Below are 18,083 nucleotides of genomic sequence, written 5' to 3'. Positions count from 1 at the left end.
CGACCCCTGGCCCAGCCTCAGATCTGGGCTGAGGCCAAGGCGGGCAGCCATGTCGTCGTCTTCATCATCGTCATCGTCGTCGTCGTCATCGTCAGGCGTCTCCGGTGATGGCTCCCTCGGGAGCCCATCCCTCTCCTGCCGACGATGAAGCCTCTCCAAGGCGTCCCGAGCCCGCATCCGCTCGTGGGCCCGAGCCTTCTTCGCGTCCTTCTTCTCCTTCCTCTTCTCCGCGGCGACCCTCCGCGCGGCTCGGTCCACCGCGTCCTCCGGGACCGGTGGCAGGGAAGGCTTGTGAAACCCCACCTCCTGGAGACGAACGAAAAGTCTCGGCTGAGAGAACCAAGGGCAATCCGACACAAGAAGGAAGAAGGAGCGGACACTCACCAGGGACACACACCCGCGATCGGGACGCATCGAGAGCTGGGTAAGGGCGCCGGCATATAACCTCCCTACCGTGCCGGCTACCCGCCTGTGGAGGTCATCGACGGGGAGGGGGACCAAGGACATCTGCAAACCCTCCAAGTCGACCCCCGGCGTCATCTCCCAAAGCGGCAGCCGCCGCTCCGTCAAGGGGAGCACCCTCCAGCGATGAATGGCGGCAACCACCCCCGCGACGGTGAGCCCTCCTCCTCGCAGCTCCTCCAAGGCCTTCAAAAGGGCTGGAGATTCTTCTGTTTCTCGTGTGGGGCCCCGTAGCACCAGTTACCGCCAGCGGCGGTCACCACTCGTTGAGAAAACGACGGGAGCCTCCCGTCGTCATTCCGGAGATAAAACCATCGGCGCTGCCACCCCTTGATCGAAGACACGAGGATGGCAGGGATGTACTGGTGCGCCCGCGCCTGCGTCAACTGGAGGATGCAGCCACCGGCTCGCACCGCCATGCGAACTCTTCTTTCCCCCGTCGTCGAGGCAAAGAGCTCCGCGGATAAGAGATGGGTCCACAGGTCCCAATGGGGGGCAATCCCCAAAAACCCTTCGCAAACCGCCGCGAAGATGGCTGCTTGCGCGATGGAGTTGGGGCTGAGATTGTGCAGCTCCACCCTATAGACGTGCAGAATCACCCGCATGAAACGACTTGCCGGCACTCCGAACCCCGCTCGTGAAAAGAGACAAAGCTCAACACATACCCCGGCGGCGGGGACAGGGCGGCTCTGCTCGGAGGGGCCATCCACTCCGGCTGCGGGTCACCGGAGAGAGGACGAAGCAAACCATCAGCAACAAGGGCCTCCAGATCGTCCGCCGTGACAGTGGAGAAAGGCCACGGGTCGCGCGGCGAAACAACGGTCACCCGGTCGGCCATCACCAAGCAGAAGAGGTGGCGGCGGAGCGGACAAGGTGCGCGGTTTTCTTTCTCTGGCTATTCCCTCAGGTTGCGGAAACCTAAGTGGGAGGCGAGCGGCAGAGTAAAGAACCGTCACCGGTCCCTCTCCCGAATATATAAAGGCCCAAGCGAGACCCGTTCAACACTTCGCCCGAACCCGCCGCGAGATTCAAAACTCAAAGGCGAGACGCCCGTTCCTCGAACGGCTCACGCACGCACAATGGATGCCCCGCGAACCACTCGTCCCGTCGCATTAACTCTGCGGCAGGACAGGCGGCACCTTTGGCAGGCGAAGCAGGCGACGCTTCACCTCCGCCATGATGACCGCGTCAAAAAAGGTGTGCCACGTCGTTCGATTTCGTATCCTTTTCCTCTTCCTCTTTCTCTCTCTTGCTACAGGGACCGGGAAAGGGGATACTCTGAAAGGGATCCTTCTCCGCGAAGGAAGCGGGCCCTGAGCCCCCCTACTGATCAGAGGTTCGAAGGTTGGCCCCTCGGAAGGGTTCGACAGCCGCCTCAGAGCACTCGGGCTCCGTGCCCACCACTGGTTAGAGGTTCGAAGGCTGGCCCCTCGGATGGGTTCGACAAGCGCCTCAGGCCACTCGGGCTCCGCGCCCACTACTGATCAGGGGTTCGTAGGCTGGCCCCCGAAGGGTTCGACAGCCGCCTCAGAGCACACAAAGCGAGGGATGACTCTGGGTACGTCCGATACATGGCCGAGGCTCGGGCTACGCTCCTGAGGTACCCTAGGACATTTCGAGACCAGCAGGAGCGATTCTGTAATGGAATCCCATCAGAGGGAGGCATCGAGCCCTCGGACCCTATCAAACGGGACCGGGTCCGGCAAATCACATGTAGGTACTTTTGGAGCGCGCCTCTGGGCCACTAGCCGACCCTTATCGAACGGGGCACGGGCGTCCACTCGGATCACCCGTTAGCAACTCACTGGAGACACCATGTTCGGCGCCCTCCGAGGGCAACATGGCGCTTCCCCCCCCCTCCTTGCGGAAAGGCAAAGCAGGGGCGTATGAAAAAAGCCGAGTCTGTCCTTGACCGTCCTCTCGCTCTGTGCGGAGGCTCGGGGGCTGCTCTCGCAAACCCGGCTCCGGCCAAACCGTTGACAGCGTCAACATACCAGCCCGAGAACTTGGAACCTGACTATGAACCCGGGCTACGACCAGCTCGCATGAGGGAACAACCAGACCGGCCGAAGCATCACAAAACGCGCTAAGACCTCGAAGGAGTCAAACCACTCCTCCGAGGCCTTGGGGGCTACACCCGGCGGGTGCGCCCGCGCGCACCCACCGGAACGAAACGCAACCGAGAAAGGCCGGTCCCCTTGCAAAAAAGTGCGACAAAAGCCTCCAAGCGAGTACTAACAATCCCTTCGAGGCTCGGGGGCTACTGTCGGGGACCATAATTAGGGGTACACCCAAGACTCCTAATCTCAGCTGGTAACCCCCATCAGCACAAAGCTGCAAAGGCCTGATGGGCGCGATTCAGGTCAAGGCTCCGTCCACTCAAGGGACACGATCCTGCCTCGCCCGAACCCAGCCTCGGCCAAAGGCAGCCGACCCAGGAGGATTCACGTCTCGCCCGAGGGTCCCCTCAAGCAACGGACGCACCTTCGGCTCGCCCGAGGCCCAGGCTTCACGGAGAAGCAACCTTGGCCAGATCGTCGCGCCAACCGACTGTATCGCAGGAGCATTTAATGCAAGGATCGCCTGACACCTTATCCTGACGCGCGCTCCTCAGTCGACAGAGCCGAAGTGACCGCAGTCACTTCGCCGCTCCACTGACCGACCTGACAGGAAAACAGCGCCGCCTGCCCTGCTCCGACTGCTGTGCCACTCGACAGAGTGAGGCTGACAGCAGCTAAGTCTAGCCTCGGGCGCCATAGGAAGCTCTGCCTTGCCCGACCCCAGGGCTCGGGCTCAACCTCGACGCCGGACGACGAACACCGCCTCGCCCGACCCCAGGGCTCGGACTCAGCCTCGACCTCGGAAGACGGTCTTCGCCTTGCCCGACCCTAGGGCTCGGGCTCAACCTCGACGCCGGACGACGGACACCGCCTCGCCAGACCCCAGGGCTCAGACTCAGCCTCGACCTCGAAAGACGGACACCGCCTCGCCCGACCTCAGGGCTCGGACTCAGCCTCGACCTCGGACGACGGACTCAGCCTCGCCCGACCCTAGGGCTCGGGCTCAACCTCAACGCCGGACGACGAACACCGCCTCGCCCGACCCCAGGGCTCGGACTCAGCCTCGACCTCGGAAGACGGTCTCCGCCTCGCCCGACCCCAGGGCTCGGACTCAGCCTCGACCTCGGACGACAGACTCTGCCTCGCCTGACCCTAGGGCTCGGACTCAACCTTGACCTCGGAAGACGGTCTCCGCCTCGCCCGACCCCAGGGCTCAATCTCAACCTCGACCTCGGAGGAGTCACCGCCTCGCCCGACCCCGGGCTCGGACCAACCACGTCACAGGGGGGCCATCATTACCCTACCCCTAGCTAGCTCAGGCTACGGGGAACAAGACCGGCGTCCCATCTGGCTCGCCCCGGTAAACAAGTAATGATGGCACCCCGCGTGCTCCATGACGACGACGGCTCTCAGCCCCTTACGGAAGCAAGGAGACGTCAGCAAGGATCCGACAGCCCCGACAGCTGTACTTCCATAGGGCTCAAGCACTCCTCCGACGGCCACGACATCACATAAACAGGGCGCCAAAACCTCTCCGACTGCCACGATGGCATGTACTTAGGGCTCTGGCTCCTCTCTGCCGGACACGTTAGCACATTGCTACACCCCCCATTATACACTTGGGCCCTCTCCTTACGCCTATAAAAGGAAGGTCCAGGGCTCTTGTACGAGAAGGTTGGCCGCGCGGGAGAATGGGCTGGCGGACAGTCTTTCTCTCACTCTCCCTCGCGGACGCTTGTAACCCCCTACTGCAAGCGCACCCGACCGGGGCGCAGGACAACATGGAGGCCACGGGTTTCCCCTTTTGCTGTTTCTCCCCCCTTCGTGCTCTGTCTCGCGCCGACCCATCTGGGCTGGGACACGCGGCGATAATTTAATCGTCGGTCCAGGGACCCCCCGGGGTCGAAACGCCGACACCAGCATACCTAAAAAAGTTGGCAGCAGCCCCCTAGGGGGCAACCTCGACTGGGACCGTGACCTGAACACAGCTTCGGCTAGGGAGCGTTAGTAGTGCACCCATAGGACCCATCGTCTGACATTAGCCATCCTTTGATACATGCACGAGACCTGCAGGTTTTAGTCTGGGGGGCCAAGTTGTGTGTCTGCCCCCCTGGACCGCGGTTCCAAATACTAGGACACCCGTCGTAGAGTGGTGGAGCGTGCAGGCTTACGGTACAGAACCAGGCTAAGCGGCTACACGGCTCTAGACCACCCCAGGAGACAAGTATCCATTCTATAGAACCAGGCCCCCGATTGTCGGACCCACAGGACTATAGCTCCAAATACTAGGGTACCCGTCACAGAGTGGTGGAGTGTATAGGCTTTGGGTACAGAACCAGGCTAAGCGGCCACACAGCTCCGGACCACCCCATGGAATGGGCTCCCGTTCTTTAGAACCGGCACCTAGGCTACCGGACCCCCTACTTTCGTAGAGGGGTCCTAAACTGCAGGCCTAGCTACCCAATTCGGATGTCATAATGCCAGAACAGATGGGAACTGTACGGATGGGTTAGATAAAAAATAATATCTGGAAACTGCAGGATAAAACCATGGAGGCAGGAGGATATAGAAGCTTATCTGAGGGGGTAAATCTCCTCTTTATGACTCGACATGCATGGGTGCATGCCAACAGGCCGGGTTTATGAGGACGGACCTCACCGGGCTGGCGTACATGTATGCACAACCTAGTTACAAAAGGGAGAAAAACTCAGCCCCTCAGACTTGCTCCTATGGGTACAACTTATGGAGATGCTCCATGCTCCAAGGGTTGGGGAGAGGTACTCCAGTTGTAGCAAGGCGGTTACCCCTAGGTCGGCACATTTCCATCACCTTGAAGGGTCCTTCCCAGCTGGGGGAGAGTTTGTGGATCCCTTCTTGGTTCAGTACTCGCCTTAGGGCTTGGTCCCGACCCTGGGTTCCCTACTATGCACGAGCCGTTAGCAGCGACTGGGCGCCTGGTTGCAACGTGCATTTCGGGTCACCGCTTGACGTCTGAGTTCGTCGATGTAGTCCACATCCTTGTACTGTTATCGTTCCTGCACAGACTTTATCAAAAAATTGGACCCATGGGGAGTCCAGAGGGGCTTCCGGAGGAAGGCAGGCTTCGACCCTATAGACCAGGGAGTACGGGGTCCCCCTGGTGGCCCATCTAGTTGCCATCATCGGAGTTGGAGTCTCCGGTGAAAACATCCTTCAGGACCCTCTCGGATGACTGATACCTGAGATCTGGTTCTCCTACGGCCACCTTGCCACTGTCGACCCTTTCCTTGCCAAGCCGGCGGCGAGGAGGGGAGCCATCCCTGGAGGTCTGCTCGCGCTGCTCGCTGACGCGCTTCGCGAGCTCGATGATCTCGTGACACTCCACGGCGTTGTGGCGACTGTTGGGGTGTACAGGGCATGGGCCGCTGCTACCCCTCTACGGTCATGGGCGCTTGTTGCGCTCGCTCCGGCCCTAGTCGCAGCTGCTACGACCAGGGCGGTAGACGACAGCTTCTCGTGGCCACGGTTATTTTTCTTCTTCTTTTTGTCGTCCTAAGCGATGACACCCGAGCCACCCGTCTGGGCAGCCTCGGTTTGTGGCGCCGAGTGTCACGCACGGCCCTCGACGGCTCTGGCGCACTTGTTGGCCAGAGCGAAGAGTGTGGAGACAGTTTCCACGTCGTGCGTGGCTAACTTCTCCAACATCTTTTCGTCACGTACTCCCTAGCGAAAAGCAGTGATGATAGAAGCATCAGAAATATGAGGTATGGTGCCTCATACCTTGCTGAAGCGGGAGATGAAGGCCCGAAGGGTTTCCCTGGGCTCTTGCCTCACTGCATGGAGGTGCGCCTCCACGTCATGTTGTTGGTAAGCGCTGGCGAAGTTCGCGGTGAACCACGCACAGAGCTCTTCCTAGGAGCAGATCGATCCTAGGGCAAGGTTCATGAGCCAAGTCTGGGCCAGCCCAGACAAGGCAACATGGAAGTATGTTGCCATCACGGCGGTGTCTCCACCTGCCGCCGTGATGGCGGTGACGTAAACCTGCAAGAATTCCAATGGGTTGGACGTACCGTCGTACTTCTCCGGCAGGTGTGGCCGGAACTTGGATGGCCACGTCGCTGCGCGGAGGTGATATGCGAGCGCGGCGCAGCCCACACCGGCCAACGGGACACCCGTTAGGATCCGGGCGCCCATCGGGGTCTGTGGTGCTACCGCAGCGTAGTCGTAGTCGAGGTAGCGACCCTCGACGTTCTGTCGGCGCTCTCGCGCCCTTTCCAGAGAGACGCAGGCATCCTCGCCTACGCGTCTGCGGTTGAGTTCTGCCCGCAGGTCATTAGACCTCTCCAGAGAGACTGGAGCGTCCTCCGCCGTGCGCTGGTGGTTGAGCTCCGCCCGTAGGTCCTCAGTCGGCGCTGCCCTCATCGAGGGTGAGCGCACAGATGTCAACGCCTCATGTTGACGCCGGGATGACCGAGGCCTGGGTCTGGTTGAGCCAGAGTACGCCATGCCGAGTAGACGGTCGACGTCGTCCCGCCACTGCTTCATGGCTCTTGGAGAGGCCATGGAGCTAGGAGGGTGGCGCGGCAATTCCCTGGCTACTGACAACGCCCTAGGCGCAGCCCTAGACACCCTAGATGCTTGCGTGGGAGTGCGCTGCCATGCAGAGTGCACAACAGCCGCTGCACCAGGCACAGGGAGGTTGGTGGCCCACGGAGTGGAAGAGGTGACCTCCTCCTCCAGCATGAAGTCCTCAGGCACGAAATCTTGGTGCTCGATGAAGTGGACCACGGTGTCGAGCAGGAAAACAAGCAAAAACCTAAAGCCAAGGCCCCCTACCTGGCGTGCCAAATGTCAGAGAGGAAATCTCCGGTCGGGTGGCGGAATGCACCCGCCCTAAGTCCTAAGATGAGGAGGGGCCTAGGCATTTTGCCTGTTACGAGATTGGGGGGTGAACACAAGAACACACCAGGATTTAGAGTGGTTCGGGCCGCCGAGGCGTAATATTCTACTCCACTGTGTGTTGTATTGCTCGTGAGCTTGAGTTGTGTCCAGGATGGCTAGAGTCTGAATGAGTCCCCCTCATGTCGTTGCATGCCTCCCCTTTTATAGCTCCAATGGGGGCACGTACAAGGGTGCTGAGCCCCGACATGTGGGCCCAGGAACATAATAGGTGTAATACTAGGAGTGACTAATGCTCGACCCCAGTGTAATCTTCCTTACGCCCTGATATCTGCGATATGCATAGCATTGGTGTGCAAGGGAAGCTTCCCTGGCAGCGTACGAGTGATGATGGATGAGCACAGTGCACCTCGCAGCACGGGCGCACTGTTCGGCAATGGAATGGATAGGTACGCCGCCTACAGGATGGCCTGGACGCCGCCTGCCAGCTGAGTGGATAGGACGCATTAAATGTTGTAGGGGCACATCACCTGTCAGCGGGATAGTCAGGCGACATGTCTTCTCCGTAATAAATGCAGAGACAGCGCGACCTAGAGGCCTTATGTCAGGCTCCGCCCGCTGGCTTACGTCACGTGCGGTAGGCCACGTGGCAGCATCAGGTCTCCGCCTGGGCGGGGAGCAGTAGCGTTATGCGGATAGGTCCGCACTAGGCTGGGCCTGGACACATGTCGGCACCGGACCTCTGCCCGAGCAAGGCCTGGGTATTCTCTGCCCTAGAGTCTCAGGACCCGGTTGTGGGTAGTCCGGACTCCACACAGAGGGGTCCGGGACCTGACCCGGAGGTCCGGGTTGCACTCGTGGGGGTCCTGGACCTTGCGCCGGAGGTCCGGTCCATATGCACAGGGGTTTGGCACTTTCCCATGGGGGTCCAGACCCAATGTTGTCATCTTGGAGTGTATCATTTTCTCTAGCCACATGGCGATCCTGGGGCCATCCATGTGGTGGAGTCGGGTGTTGTTCACCACGTGACTAGAGATAGTCGCATGGGCACCGCGTCTTCAGGTTGTAGTAAGGGGTACCCCTATTTCAGGGTACTGACAGTATTGAATGCATGCTCGCTTTATTTAGACAACGAGCAGTCCGAGGTTCCTGAGTGTGTTGTTGGAGACCTCCCTGAGCAACAACCTGGTGAAGGCAAGTGTCCTCTGACCTATTATGTCCTACATACTTTATGATTCACTGTCCCGCATTACTTTATGAAACCTAAGGATTGACTAGTCTGTATTTACTTATCCTTGTTTACCTTCTGGGTTATCATGGTTAGCATTTTGCTATTGCCTTAACTTTAATCAACGAACATGATGTGAACATTTATGATAAGATACTGTTATCCTGGTTATGTTGATGAACCTGTGATACTCTAGGGGGCTCATGCCTTTTTCCTGAGTACCTCTCCGTAAGGACCTATTCGTGGAGTGACCACCCGGTATAACAGCAACCATGAGGGTAGAATGGGATGCCCTTAGCTGATTAATTAGATGAACCTGGGGGTGTAGTTGGCTTTGCCGGAGGGCCGTCAATGGGGGTCGGGGCATAGTGCTCGCTCTACCAAGGTTGGGGTGCAGAGGTTCATTCGATTTGATTTTATTAGTCACCCAGCTTGGGGAGGTGTACTGTGTTTGTACGACTGGCGAAACCTAACGAGCAGCTATGCACCAGGGGAGTCTTTGTAAAGGCTACGTAGTGAAACCTTGCTGACTCACCTTGGTAGTGTTTGAGGGTTTGATCGACCCGAGGCATAAAGGGATCACGACTTGTGGGTAAAGTGTACAACCTCTGCAGAGTGTTAGAAACTGTTATATGAGCCGAGTTCACGGTTAAGAGCAGCCTTGGGATCCTCTTTTATTAGAAGAACTTTGGATACTTTTATGATGATGATTAATAATGATGTTATAAAATCTGATCTCTGGTATTTCCTCTTTTGAGGGGGTACTTCTGGGTAATAACCGGGTTTATTACTAAAACTTGGCTCTACTAATAATAATAAATATTTGACCAACTAAAAACAACTGCTTAACCTCAACTCCATATACAGCTAGTCCACTTTAGCCAAACGGGACATTTGTTGAGTACGTTGATGTGTACTCACCCTTGCTTTACACACCACCCCCACCCCAGGTTGTCCCCATTGTTCTCAGTGCTCAGGAGGTGATGCTGGCAACATGGATGACTTCGAGGAGTTTCAGGACTACGACGAGTTCTAGTTCTTTCTTAGTGGCAAACCCCCAGTCAGCTGCCTATGTAGGCTTAGCTTCTATGTTTCGTATTTCCGCACTTTGATAGTTATGTTAAAGACAATGGTTATGTAATAGACTCTATGGATGTCTTGGACATCTTGTTGTAATAAAGTGCCTTTCCGCTATTTATATCGAGCATTGTGTGATGGTGTCCAATTATGTAATCGCTGTGTACGTGAGTTCTGATCCTGGCATGTACATGGTGCGCATTCGGTTTGCCTTTCAAAACTGGGTGTGACATAAGTGGTATCAAAGCCTTGCTGACTGTAGGACTGCTAACCTAGACTAGAATGGTCGATCTAAGGACTATAGACCCCTACTCTTACCTTGACCTTAGAGTTCTTTCAAAAGTTGGTCATCTTGACCAACTCTATGTTATTACTCATCTCAAAAAGTTTTGTCTCACTTATCTATCTGTTTACTTTTTGGTCTCATAGTTCTACTCTTACTCTTGTGCTTACAATGTCTTTTGTAGATGGCCTATATCAGGTGCACTGCACGTAAGTCTGTGATCCCCTTTTGCCTTCCCGCCTGACGGAGCGTCCACTACGTCGCACGGTGCCAGGTCAGTCCAGTCACTTAGAGAGACTGCATCGTCGCCTGTATGAGGAGCAGGAGCGCCGATGCTAGGAGCAGGAGCAGGACCAGGAGCAGCAGGACTCTTCCCCCTCACCTCAGCGGGAGGTGGAGTCTGAGAGGCCACCTTCCCCTGCACCTCAGCCAGAGATGCCCCCTGCACCACCACAGGGCATCCCGGCTGCTGGAGGAGACCCAGACGGAGATGGAGACGACGACACCGTTGGTGGCAGTTCGAGCCACATGGCACGGAGCTCTCGGAGGAGCCGGAGCCAGAGGGATGGATCGCTAGACCCAACACTCGTGACACTGCTCGCGGGTGTCACTTCCACGATGCTCTTGATACCCTGTTGCGTCGGGCCTTCGACCGACACACTTGGTCCATCGAGTACCGTTGTGTAGTCTACCAGCATTGTCGCGGGCTATACCCGAACCAGTGGGAGGCTACTTGCTTGGTGCACCGTCCGGACGATGATCTCCGGGGTGCAGAGGCCTTCTCAGAGCATTATTCTATTACTGAGAGGGATACTGTTGAGGCAGCCATGCAAGATGCAGCACGACGGGCACTTTCTCAATATTGCTCGTTGTTCAGCGGGGTAGCTGATTGTGGCGGAACCGCCCGAATTATTCCAGCTTAAGTGCCCAAGTCGCACCATTAAGGGCAGCAACACACTTAAACAGGAATAACCCGTCAGTCCCTCGGATCTAGTCCGACTAGGCCACTTAACCAGGATCGAATACCACTAGCTCACTCGAAGGTGAGGCACAGAGAAATACAATAAAACATAATACCACAAATTTAATAAGTGTCATTTGTGATTACATTATCGGAGTTTCAGAAATAATAACCATAAATTTTAATGCAGCGGAAATAACTAACGGAGAAAACCAAGTAACATGGCGAAGCCTGGCCACGCTACTCCTCCCGGTCCTCTCCTGCGGAAGCAATAACCCACTCGACCATCTATCCCGGTGGCAGGGATGGAGGCCAAGTCACACCAGCAACAAATCATCCTAAGGAGTACCTGCAAAAATTGTGCCACAAGCAAGGCTGAGTATACTAATACTCAGCTAGACTTACCCGGTGTGAGGAGTCTACTCCTCTACCTCTAGACATGCAGCTGTTTGGGTGAGGGGTTTGGTTTGCCAAAAGCACTAGCTGAGTCTAAATCAAGTTTTAGCTTTTCAAGTTTTAGTATGATCCTTTTAAACTAGATGAGTACCTAGCTACTCATACATGGTATCAAACATTTTTAAGCAATCAACCTTTTTGCCAGTCAACTCATTTCCACTTATTACTCAATGTAGCAGCATGGATCAAGCAGTCTCATTAGCTGCGAGAAGCAGACGATTCGAATCGAGTTTTTATCCTTGCAAGGTAAACCTAAACACACGACATGTAGGGGCACTCCGTCCCCACACATATCAACCGTCCCCATCGATTCCCTGGCAACAGATCAGGGCTCACCGCCTTGGCGTACAATGCCCCACTGACCCCGACTGGCCGTCGTGCAGTGACCGCACTTGTACCCACCATAACCGGAATGGGAGACCTCGTCTCAGGTCGCGTGAGGGGATATGTCTGCGGGCAGGTTCACTCAGGTACTAGGCTTACCGATTTACCATATTTCTCGGTATGTGTTTAGTACGTTCAAACGCTTGACTCACGGTACCACACCTTAATCCTTATTCAAATTTTTATCCCGTGGACAACCAATCCCCATGGATTGTTGCCCACAACCAACATCAGTACGATATGAAAGTGGGTACAATCAATGGCCTGACCTCGCGCGAGTGCTAGAAAAATCACTCGTCTTCTACCGAGATCCTACTTAATAAAGCAGCTACTCGACCTAGCATACTAGTATCCATCTCAAAAGGAATCCTAAGTTCATGCAACTAAGGTTTCAATCAACTCCTACACTTAAGTGCACAATACAAGCCTACAAACATTAAGTGCAGTAAAATAGCATATATAACGGTTATGCATAAACCGGGGCTTGCCTTTTAATTTGACACTTAGATAGTGTTTGCTGGGGGAGGTACTCGCTTGGCGAGCATCCATTGATTAGGTCCATCCTTCCTTGGGTCGTCCACCGACTGCATCTTGTGGTTGGCACCACATCACTGGCTCGATCATCATCTCTCGGTCCTATATGAGGTGCAAGATGCATATGTATGAATATAATGAAATAGCACAATATACTTTAAGTACACGATAGCGAATTAAACACTAAGTAGCGAGACATCATAAATAACCGTACACACTATCATCGAGCGCACAACAGTAACACCACTAAAAGAAGACAAACATTTTGTATATTTACGCAACGCAAATACGACCCCATAAGTACGAGCATCTATTTAACCTGCTACGGCTTTTCATTATTCTTCTATTTATCACACAAAAGCATCCCAAGCACCAGTTCAATAGAGGAGGAATTCCTATCCACAATTAACTACTCAAGCAAACACATCAATCATGGAACACATGTTATCCTAAGTTTAGACATTACAAGTCTATGTCTGCTAAGTGCTAACTAAGCATTTTTAGCCAACAGGTGAACAAAACAATCAAATGCGCAGTTGCAGATTTTTGGACAGCAATACAGCAGTTGCTTGTTTTAATCATAACTCTTCAATGGTTAGTCCAAAAATACCAAACTAGGACTTTCTGGAAAGCTTAAAAAGTGCTCTACAACTTTGGTATTTTCATCACAACATGATTCAACACTTAGCAAAGTCGAATTGTGCAAACACAGCAGCTCTGTCCAGATTTGGACAGATTCAGGCTTGCAACTTCAAAAATTCACAACTGAAGATTCAGACATCCAAACAAAGTGATCCTAGACTTTCTGGAAAGGTAATGAAATTGTCCACATATCATTTATAATCATCTTAAGGTGATTCAGTATTTAACTAAGGATAAAAGGCACTAGAAGGCTTTGCTATCCAGAATTGGACAGATTCAGTCTTCAGACTTTAAACATCCATAACTTAATCTTCAGATCACCAAAAATAGTGATCCAAGACTTTTTGGAAAGCTTAGAAAAAGTACTACACAACTTTTATAATCACCAAGGGGTGATTCCATGTTGAACTGAATCAAACAATTCAGTTTTCGAAATCTGTTCTGTCAGTGGACAGAACACAACAAGCAGTTTGTAAAATTCATAACTCTTAGACTATCAGGCCTGTGGTTATGAAATTTTAACACAAGCAAGATGAGAAAAGCATCTACAACTTCCTTATAATCGACAAGGACTGATTCTAACATTACATTAGGCAAACAATACAGTTTCTGAAATCTGTACAGAATTTAGACAGATTCAGTCACTGAATTTATAAAAATCATAACTCCTAAACGATCAGACTTATGCCTGTCAAATTTTAACACCAGCAAGATAATCAAGTTATCTACCACTTTTCTATAGCACATATCTACAGAAAACACAATTTAGTTCATCAAACATACAGCACAACGAAAACAGTGCGTGCAATCCAAAACAGCAATCAATAAATTTCAGCTCCTATATAATTCAAGAATTAGTTGTGTTCTAGAGACTTGAATTATTCTAACACTTCACCGTTGATTAGAGTTAAATTAGTCAAACTAGGACCATTAAGTCATTTCGTGCTCTAGATTTACCATACTCAATTAACCACGCGTTTCCCCACGATAATCAACATCGAAGCGCTTTTCACCCAATAATTTGCATTTTAACTTAGACATCACATGAGCACTACTACTTTTCATCCGCGACCACAATCATACGCATTTAGACCACAACAAGCAATTCATCGTGATTACGCGCTTAACCAAGTCATCTAACAAGTCGGCTAACTAGAGCAACGGCATAGCCCGCTATACATCCTACACGTCGGCTTGCCTCTTATCATCGCAATCTGAAACAACACATATATATCAAACACTTAACGAAATCGACTCTTATTTAACATGAGTTGGCTAATCCCAGTAGAAGACCTAGCGAACCTTTTTAGATATTGTAACTCAAGAACATGGGTTGGGGCCGATCGATCAGTGTTTCTCAACCATTGTTCGACTTGAATTAGTTAACACACAAGTCACCTAAATAGCACATTTTTGGGGTCTATCGTGGAGGCATTTACACATGGCGCAAAATTCCATAAGATTACATTTGCTACTGGCATCAACAATACCTACCGATCTATTATTCACCATACGAACGCAGTTACACACCGCCTACTAGTTTTTAACATAATCCTCATATAGCTCGGAATTCCAACTACTCACTAACAATAAATCACGCACGACCACTACCGCATCGATCGGTTAATTTATTTGGACACCGCCTAGCGTACCACTAGTATCCCGCATTTTGGCTCGACTTATAAACATAGAGGAAGTGATACAACGACCAAACATTTATGTCGAGCACAATTATTTATGACCACATTTATCGACTAGACAAGTGAAACACTAACCGATTATTCGCACCTCTCGCCTTTAAAACACGAATCACATGCCACATAATTTATATTTTCAACCCACGCTATCCTACGCCACGATGAATACATAAGATATAACTAACATAAACTAACCCCTTAGCCGGCTACGGAAGTCATCGAGCATGCTTTAGGCTTTATTAAATTTTGCTGCGCAAACACAATATTTCACGACGAAACATTTTAACAATCAAATAATACATCCGCGACAAATCCCTAAGACTACAAAATAACTATCGCAGTCACATATGTACCCGATCTAACACAAAATAACACATCGGCTCACCATATCAAACCTCGGTCGGGGTTGCTGCACATGGGGCGCGAAGACGAACGCGTCGTCGCGCATGGGAGACCGAAGCGAAGCCGGAGGGCGTGGCTCGCTGCTGCGATTCGTCGAGCACCCACGCACGAGGCGAAGGAGCATGCTGCTGCGGGGCAATGCTCGGCGAGGCTTGCTGCAGGAATTTTAGACGGCGCTTAAGCAGGGACAACGACGGCGCTGCGGAGTGGAGGGCCGAGCGGGCGAGGGCTGCTGCGAGGATGCTGGTCATGGGGGAAAACAGCAGCGAAGCTCGACGACGACGCAAGGTGAAGAACGGTGCTGCTGCAAGGAATCAACAACGCCTGGCTTGTTGCGCATTTCGTCGAGCACATAGCAAGCGTCAACAACGCACTGCGCAGCAGCACGCAAGCAGGGGGAATGGAGCTCGAGTGCCGAGCGTCCACCATGGCAGGGACGACGAGCTCGGCTCGGTGAAGAGGAGCAGGGGCTGGCGGCCATGGACAGGGAGGGGGCTGCGCAGTAGAGAGAAGAGGAGCAGGGGGCGTGCAGAGTTGCTGCTCGACCACACACCATTGGAGCCGAGGAGGAAGGGCGCCATGGTGATATGTTGCTGCTGCTGTGAGGGGTGCCGGGAGGGAGAAGCTCGAGCTCGCATGGGGAAACGCAGCAGGGGCGCCTTGAGCCATGGAGGGGAGCTCGCAGGGTCGAGCTGCTGGGAGATGGGAGCGGCTGCTCCCTGCCCTTGGGGAAGAAGGGCGCCGCCGAGGGAGGTGAAGCCAAGGGGGAGAGCAGGACGCCACCGAGCAGGTCCATGGGGAAGACAACCGACTGTGGGGAAGAAGGCAGGAGGCACCATGGCCAGCCGGCGGTGTGGCCGAGCAGGGAGGCTCCCCACGCCCTACAGGGGGAGATGTCCCAAGGGAGGCCGCCATGGGAGAGAGGGCAGCGGCGATCTGCTGTTGTGGGGAGGCGTGCCGAGCACCATGGCGAGGAGGAGGAGCCGAGCTCCCTGCTTGCTGTCGTGTGGAAGAAGGGAACAGCGAAAATGTGTGCGTCGGCTGAAGTAGAAGAGAGGGAGAAGGGTTGTGGCGGCTAGGGAAAATAGAGGGGTGGGAATGGAAAATTCCCAAGTGAGCACCCCTATTTATAGAAGATGGCTAGGGTTAGGGTTTCCTTAGTGGGCCTAATGGGCTGGGTTTGGGCTGGCCCAAAATGCGAAATCGGGCTGCGCTAAATATTTTCCGGAATAAATGTTCCCGCGGAATTTGTCTGTACACAGAACAGAGCGAAATAGATTTCGGCGAACGGACGATTGAGCAATTAATTTGGCCGAGAGTTGGATTTGATTTCGCTCGAAAATAATTTTCTACGCGTGATTCGAAATTAAATTGCCCTGAGATTTGATCGGCCCTGGATTTTAGTCGGAGAAGCGAATCATGATATTTTAAAATCGCTGTCGATACGGGGTTGTGAATTCGGTTCGGACCTAAGATATTTGGCCGAAATGGATAAAATTGATTTAGAGGACGACATATTGAGTATTCCGTTTGAGAGTACGGATCCGAATAAAATAGTCGAACATAGATCGAAGTTTCGAGGAATTAGATTCGGGCTCAGATCAGATAACAGTCGTCGAGAGTTTGATTAAATGAGCTTCATACGAGATTTATGAGTCGAGATTGATCTTCGAGTCTGCATCCGTTCCGAGAGATAAAAGTTTTAACACACTCAAAAATTGGTTGTTTCTCGCGATCGATAATTTCTGAATTCGGTGAACTTCCAAGAGAAAGCCTGATAAACAGAGATAGGCACGATCGAGAAATAGAAATTTTTACTGATCATCCGAGATTAGGATAAATCTCGCGACGTAACACAAAACTGACACCTGGGGTGTCACAGCCTTCCCCCCTTAAAAAGAATCTCGTCCCGAGATTCGAATGAGGATATTCAAGGGCGGAGAAGCATGTAACTCCCAGACTGAAGATAGACGCAAATTCATAAGATGGGATCTGACAAGATACTGAAGATAGATTTGGTTAGAATATCGCGACATATCGAGACAAAATGCAGCGGTCATTCTGAGAGAGTGTCCACAAAAGATAGCACATCAGTATGGTCTCGTAAGGGATCATGACTATTAACTGCGATACCAGCGCGTGCCGAGAAGCTCAACCATGTGTGCACCATAGTAGGCTCTCGGTCTCGTCGCGGCACCATCAGTCGTTAGTCATGACACCATTACCAACGTAACCAACGAGAATTCCACATAGCATAAATAGATGGAGCCCATGAGAGTATGGCTCAGAAAATGTGACTGAAGTTGAAGCAAAGATTGTTGGCAAAAGAGCATCAGATGAGAATTTTTATTGAACTCAGAGAATTATTTTATGATTAATACGGAGATTATCAGGTCAGAGATTTATACGAGAGTGGATATGAGGGGAACCAACCATGAGATCAAGATTGGCAACTTGCTGAGACATGAGAGAACTAAAATCAACAGCATAATCCATTGAACCAAATGGATACACTGCTTAGAGATAGGATCGATAAAATGGCGTCATGATTCTTGGAGGAAGAGCATGAGATCGACCAGAATTGAGAGATTTAGGCAAGATCAACATCTGATACTTGAGAACGGGTTATAGCAGATACCCAGATAATAGGGCAGAATCATTAAGGGATCCAGAGATTCGGATGACAAAGCCACCACATAACTCACAAGGAAAAAGATCACCAGATCCATGCGAAAGGAGAGGTAGGCAACAAGATCAGCTAGATGATCAACAGAAATGTTATGACGTTTTAGGGGCAAGGACTTATGGAAAGAAACATGGCCTTGATAGGGGTAGCGCAACTAGACACCAAACAACATTTTTTTTATGTAACATGTGCAGAAGGAGACTTGGGTTGGTCTAGCGGTCAAGTTGTGGGGTTCTATAAGCTGTGCAGGTGTAACTTTATGGGTAAAACACACAAGGGTTAGAAAACACTAACACAAGCATAATTTTTTTTTTGAGGTTTTACTTGCTAACC

This window comes from Zea mays, chromosome 1, assembly GCF_902167145.1.
Source record: "Zea mays cultivar B73 chromosome 1, Zm-B73-REFERENCE-NAM-5.0, whole genome shotgun sequence".
Taxonomy (NCBI): Eukaryota; Viridiplantae; Streptophyta; class Magnoliopsida; order Poales; family Poaceae; genus Zea; species Zea mays.
The sequence above is the reverse complement of the archived record's forward strand: the minus strand, read 5'-3'. Positions refer to the sequence as shown.